Below are 6,693 nucleotides of genomic sequence, written 5' to 3'. Positions count from 1 at the left end.
GTTCCTTCCTACCAGCACATGGCCTGGATCCTCCACATTGCCAGTTTTTATTGGGAATCAGATCTGCCTGGCCAGGCAGGGAATGTTGACAGAAAACCTGCCTGGTTAGGGGAGAAATTTTCCCCCAGGACCTTCTCTCTGACTCTTTCCACAGGTACTGCATTCACAGGATAATGTCACAGTTGGCCCTCATCCTCCTTCCTGCCATCTACAAACTGCTGCTCACCTTGGTGGACTGAAAGAGCTCATGGGAACTCCAACATTTCACCCTCCAGGAGGAACAGGCAATGACCCAAGCAGAAACCACCCTGTAAGCACCTCCCTCTCATGTCAGTGAGGGGGGACACCAGAGAGTGCCCACATGCAGCTGGAAGAGGCAGTTTCTGCCCCAAAAAGGCAGTTTCTGCCCCAAAAGCCCCAGCTTTGACCCCTGGATTTCTGGGGCCTCCTCAGTGGATTTGGTGGATCCTTGGAGCAGCAAAGGTGCTCTGGGGGAGAGAAGGGAAGGGAACAGAGAGGAGTCAGGCAGGAGGCAGCAGGAGATGGGCAAGCGGAGGCTGCTGTCACACAGAGCAGGGGGGCACAACACAGGGATGTCCTTGGGGACACTCTTTGCTCCCTGGAGGACACAGCCAGGGGGACAAATCCTGGCAGCAACCAGCCCTCGTTACTATGGTGATGGTGCTGCCTTCAAACACAGCCCTGAGCCACCAGCTGGCTTGGTGGGCGAGCAGACAGCGAGGGATGCTCCAGGCAGCCCAGCCCTCCCTGCTGGGCACAGGCAGAGCAGAACCCAGGCAGAGCCCCCCGGGACACAGCCTGGGGGTTCCAGCTGACGAGCAGGTTTAATTGAATGTTTCTCTCTTTATGTTTCTCTTTCCAGCAAATAAAACCAGGGCAGGATAAAAATATATGGCGCTTAAAGGGGACACTGCCAAGGAATTTTTATCTGTTTTAATTTGCATTTTACTCGTCGTTTGTTTGCAGCACTGTGGCTGCAAAATCGCATTTTTTAAAATTTTTTATTGCCTTTACTGAGCTTTTTGTCGTGTTTCCAGCTGACAAATAGTGACTGAGGCCCCTTGTCCCACTGCTGTCCCCCAGGCTGCTCCCACCCAGAGAGAGGTGCAGGTAACCCTGCAGACCACAGCAGGGTGATGCTGTTTGTCCCAGCCTTGTTGTTATTATGGCTTCATTTATACCCTGGCTCCTGGAATTAACAACTGGAAGGAGGATATTAGCCTTTGGATAAAACCCCAACGCTTGAGAGATCCCAGCTCTTCTGCCCTGTAAATTCTGATAGAATTTATTGCTCTCTGCTGCATCAGGACCTGAAGGTGGAAATCCAAGGCTCTGGTTTTGTTCTCAGGACAAACTAATGCCAAGCTAGAAACAGTCCAGCTAGAATTCCCCACAACCTCTACTTAGAGCTCCAGGACAAGCCCAATTTCCCTCCTCCCTGCCCGGGCCCTGCTAATTTCCCCAGCTGCCGTGATAAATGGCTGTGCCTGCACAGTGACATCTTTCTAATCTGCTCCAAGACAGATGGGTTCCTCTGCTGGGAGAGAAATCCCACGGCTAAACCTGGCTGGGAGGGAAACCACAGCACTGGAAGCTGGAGCAGTGTGAAGGGGGGGAATGCTGGGGTGAGGCCATGGCAGCTTTCTCTGCTTATTTATCCTCACATTAGAGGGGGAGGAATAAGAGCTCTGGCGGCTTTAGGCACCATGAGATTTGCTGGGGATGGACAGAGGGAGTATGAGCATCTTTCCTGGCCAGGTCAGTGCACCTGGAGCAACCACCACCTTCCCAGGTAAGGGAACACCTTCATCTTCCTCTGAGCAGCAGGTGAAGCAGCAGCCAGGGCTTTCCAGGGTCAGGGCTTGGAGCTGCTGCTGTTCTGGTGTGTTTGGGAAGGGAGCACCTGCACACCTTTCCGGGCTGGTTTAGGACAGCAGAGATGGACAACAAGGGGCCAAATAGCAGCAAGGTGAGACCCTCACAAATTAGCACCAGTGCCAGACCAGGAGCAGGGGGATCAGTCCCCAGCGTGTCCCCACCTGAGTGAGACCACGGTCCGAGCTGGCAGTGGGGTCCGCACGGCCCCTGGGGTCCCAACCCGCCGGAGCATCCTAGCCTGCACTCTGGGAGCATCCATCCCTCCATCCTCCCACCCATCCATCCCTTCCTCCATCCATCACTGCATCCCTTCCTCCTTCCCGCCGGCCGGGCGAGCGCGGAGCGCTGGTGCCATCTCCTGGGCTGCCCTGCCCGCTGCCGGAGGGTCCCGCACCCACCGCATCCGCATTCCCCGGGACACCGAGGCACCCTGAGCACACCCTGGCTGTCACACCCGGCCGAGCAGGGCCGCCCCAGCCTTCCTCCCGCAGGCAGCACCCGCATCTTCCTCAGGGTCCCAGTGCCAGCCCTGGCTTTTGTGGGCTTCAGCTCAGTGAGGAAGAGCATTTCTTCAGACACTGTCCTTGTCACAGGGAGTGATGGGACAAGGGGCAGGGTTAGATGGGACATTAGGGAGAAATTCCTCCCTGTGAGGGTGGCCAGACCTGTCCAGAGAAGTTGTGGCTGCCTCATGAAAAAGTTCAAAATCAGGTTGGAGCAACCTGGGATAGTGGAACGTGTCCCTGCCCATGGCAGGAGTTGGATGAGCTTTAAATTTGCTAGATTGTCTTTTTAAAGTCCCTTTAAAAACAAAGTCCCCCCCCCCCATTGCTAGATGACCTTTTTAAAGTCCCTTCCAGCCCAAACCCCTCTACAATTCCACTGTCACAAGGTCCCCAAGGCCAAGCCCAGTTAGATCCCAAGAGCTCACTGGATACACAAAATCAGCCCGAGCAGCCAGCACAGCTCACCACTGCTCTCTCCAACCCCTTCTCAAGCCCTTACAGAATTCCTCACTCTCACAGTGGGGCATTAGTTCCTTGAGAACACATCAGTCAATATCTACCTAGTGTTAAAAGCTGGCTCCTCTGTCTGACAAGCCCTGGAGAAGATGGTGAGCCTGCTGCCTCCAAATCACAGCTCAGTTCCTCTTCCAAGGCATCCTAAATCCCGGCTAAAAATAAATGGGCTGTATTGATTTCCTTTTTAAAACTAATGCTGGGGAGTGATGTGTTCTGTGCTCAAGGAAGAGCAAAAGGCATTAGTCACACAGTCACAGCCCTCCAAACCCCCCACAGGTGTAAATAAAACTCACCTCACATCAAACCCGTCACAGGGTGTGGGGGAGCAGCAGCAGAGCTGTGGGGCTGGTCCAGAGGGCTTGGCCCATGATCCAGCACAGCCCCAAAGCCCCAGCAGGTGACTTTTCAGGGATTTAAAACCCCATTCCTGGTCAGAGGCTGTGTGTGAGCTACCCAGGTGGTAACACTGCAAAGTAGCAGCAAGTGAAGGGACAGGAGAGGTTTACTCACCCTGCTGGTGACACATCCTCATCCTCTGAGGGGAATGGACTCCCCAAAACTGGGGAAGGGGTGCAGACCCTCTATCCAGGCCCAGTATCTACCCAGGACCACAGCACAGTTGTGGGGAGAAGGAGCAAAGGCTCAAAGCACCGGAATTTAAGGGCAGCCAGGGTGGAGGGTGTGGTGAGAGCCCAGGTGCAGCTTGTCAGGACAATCAGCACCCCCTGCTCAGCTGGATGTCTCCTTAAATTAACAGCACCACAAGGACAAAGTCGGGTTTGTGGGTGGTTGCAGACATGAAACAGGCTCTGGACTGTGCTTCTCCCACCTAATGCAGAGGCAGGCAGCATTCCCAACTTCCCCGCAGCATCCCCAGCTCCCTGCAGCATCCTCTTCCTCCTTGACTCCATCCCAAGCACGTCAGAAGCACCAAACAACCCCTGTGACATCCCACTCTACTCCCCTGGGTGAGCCCAGCACATCTGCCCAGCTGTTCCCAACCACAGACACCAGGTTCACATCACTTTTGCCCTGAGCCCCCGTGCTCCTGAGGGAAGGGGTGCCTGGCCAGGGCTGCAGTCCTGCCACCTCGGGCCAGCCCCACCCTCCACCTCCAGCCAGGGCACTGCTCCAGCCAGGTCACATCCCAGGGCTTTGTTTCCTTTCCTCTTCTAATCCCTGCAGCACATGGGAAGGCAGATGCTGAGAAGCCAAATCCCAGCAGCATTCATGAATGTGCTCTCTGCTGCCAGCGCCGGATGGGATATTCCTTCCAGGGGAGGAGAGGAATGGGCTATTCCTTCCAGGACAGGAATGGGATATTCCTTCCAGGAGCTCGCTGCTCTCCTCCCTCTGCTTCCCCAGATGCTGCTGGTGGGTGGCACAGGGGAGCCAGGCCCTGGCACAAGGCCCAGCCAGGGTGCAGGGTGTAGCTTTGGGGGGGAAAGGCAAGTGGAGGAGCTGAGCTCTGCTGTATTGAAGGGAGCCTCTGCCCTGCAGGTGAATGTTGGCATTCCAGGGAAATAGTTGCCAGGGGTGGCTTTGCCCATGCCAAGCAAACACAGAGGCCACACAGCTGTCCCATGGAAAGGGCTCTCCCATGGAAAGGGCTCCCAGCTCACCAGCCCACACAGGGCTCAGATGCAGTGGCTGAGGTGGGGTTCCTGTGACAGATGGGGTGCCCAAGAGGTGCCCATGTGAGCAGGGTGCCCGCAGGCATGGCAGGGCTCTGGGTGGGGGGCTGCAGCTGTGGACCCCCTGGGCAGCCCTCCCCACCTCCCTCTGTACCGGCTGCCCTGGAAACACATCCCAAATAAAGCTGGGCTGGGATAAATAACTGCGTCCGGAGGCCGGCGGGTCAGCCAGCACCGGCAGCAGGAGAAGGAGGAGGGGATGGGAGCAGTGGCTGCCTCAAACACCGGCCCCAGGACTGCAGGAGAAGGAAAGAATTTCATTTTTCTTATTTTTTTCCATCCTCCAAGTCCCCCCAAGCCTCCAGCCCCCCACGGTGGGCACTCAACAAAGGGAAGGGCAGCCCCCATGCCTACAAATGGAGCTGGCACTGGAGCTGGCACTGGTTGGAGCTGCCTTGGGGGGAAGGACCAGGGTCCCTGTGCAGAACCAGGCTGCCAGCCCTGCCCGGAGGGCAAAGACACCGCTCAGCGCTGGCCCTGCCCCTCTGCTCGCAGCCAGATGTTGGCTGGGAAAGGGAAAAACAAATCCCCCGCTGCTGCCGGCGGGCCCGGCTGAGGGACGGAAATGTGCTGGCCAGATGTGGGGCACGGGGCTGGGCTCGGGGCTCGCCGAGGGGGTGGCAGGAGCTGCCTGGGGCAGGGCTCACTGGGGATGTTCCAGGAAGTTTCCAGCAGAACTTGTGATTTCCTTGTTGGGGGGTTGGGAGGAGATATAAAAATTTAAATATTTTAAATGTAAATATTTTAACATTTTAATATTTTGAATATAAAACATTGAAAAAGCAGTGGAAGTTGTACTCTGTCCTTGCTGTGGACAGGTTTGTCATGGATATTTTCCTGCCTGTGGAGTGGACCCTGAGCATCCTTGAGGGGGAGGATACTCAGGTTGCTTGGAACCATTTCCCTGCTCAAGCTGTACTTGCTGCCCTCATCCAAGCCTGATGCTCCCCTGGCAAAGGGTGGTTCATTCCCAGTGGCCCAGTGAGCAAAGCAAACCTGAGGACAGAGAGCCTGAAGTAGAGCCAGGGATGCCTGTTGGTGGGCTGGAGGTAGTCCTGGTGCTTTGGGGATTGTCCTGGTGCTTTGGGGATTGTCCTGCTGGTTTGGGGATTGTCCTGCTGAGTTGGAGGTGGTTCTGGTATGTGGGAGAGGAACAGATGTGCTCAGCCCACCTGTTGCCTATGACATGATGGGGACAGTGGAGATCAAACTCCACCCTGAAGGCTGAAGCCCTGCACCCTCCTCTTCCTTCATCCACCCCTAAGAGGGGCAAGGAGAGGTGACTGCTGAGCATAGACAGAGAGAAAAACCTCTCAGGGTCCTCAGTAGACCCTAAGATAAAGAGCAGGAAAGGGAATACTTTGCAAAATTGAATCTGTTCAAATCAGCCAGCATGGCTAATATGAAACCCCCAGACTAAACAGAATTAGCTAATGAACTTACCGAGCCCCTGGCAATTACTCAGAAAAAGTTACTGAAAAAACAGCGCATCCCAGGTTTATTTAATGTCTTTATTAATGATCTGAAAGCAAAAGTAAACAACAAATTAATTATGTTTGCAGATGACTGTACGCTGGAAGGTGTTGCAAATGCTGCCAAAGACGGCAAAGTCACGCCGAGGGCCCTGGAGGGGTTAGAATTAACCCAGCAGGAAACAAGCCACATGAAATCCATCAGCCAAGCATGGCACGGGGGGAAAAGGGCCTGAAACCCAGGCTTCCATGAGGAAGGAGGGGTGTGCTGCACCAGAGCCAAGGAGGAGGATGGGAGCACCTTTGGATAGGGTTGGAAAGATGGGGCATGAGCAAGGAGCAGGGAGCCAGGCTGGGGGGATGCTGGGTGTCCAAAGGGTGGTGGCCTTGTCCTGAATCAGCTTTGTGACAGAAGGAGAAGCTGGAAAGTTCTTTCCCAGCGGTGTGCTAGCACAGCTGGAGTGCTGTGAGCCCTGAGGGCCAAAAGGTCGCCCTGACTGCCAGCTGAGAGAGGTGCGAGGCTTGCAGGAACACGGCCAGCGTGGGTAACAGCAGCTTTGGGACCATCAGAGTCACTGATCTGGGTCTGCGTGCACACCAGGAGCT

The sequence above is a fragment of the Zonotrichia leucophrys genome, chromosome 10 (genome assembly GCF_028769735.1).
Source record: "Zonotrichia leucophrys gambelii isolate GWCS_2022_RI chromosome 10, RI_Zleu_2.0, whole genome shotgun sequence".
Classification (NCBI taxonomy): Eukaryota; Metazoa; Chordata; class Aves; order Passeriformes; family Passerellidae; genus Zonotrichia; species Zonotrichia leucophrys.
This window is presented reverse-complemented; position numbering follows the sequence as displayed.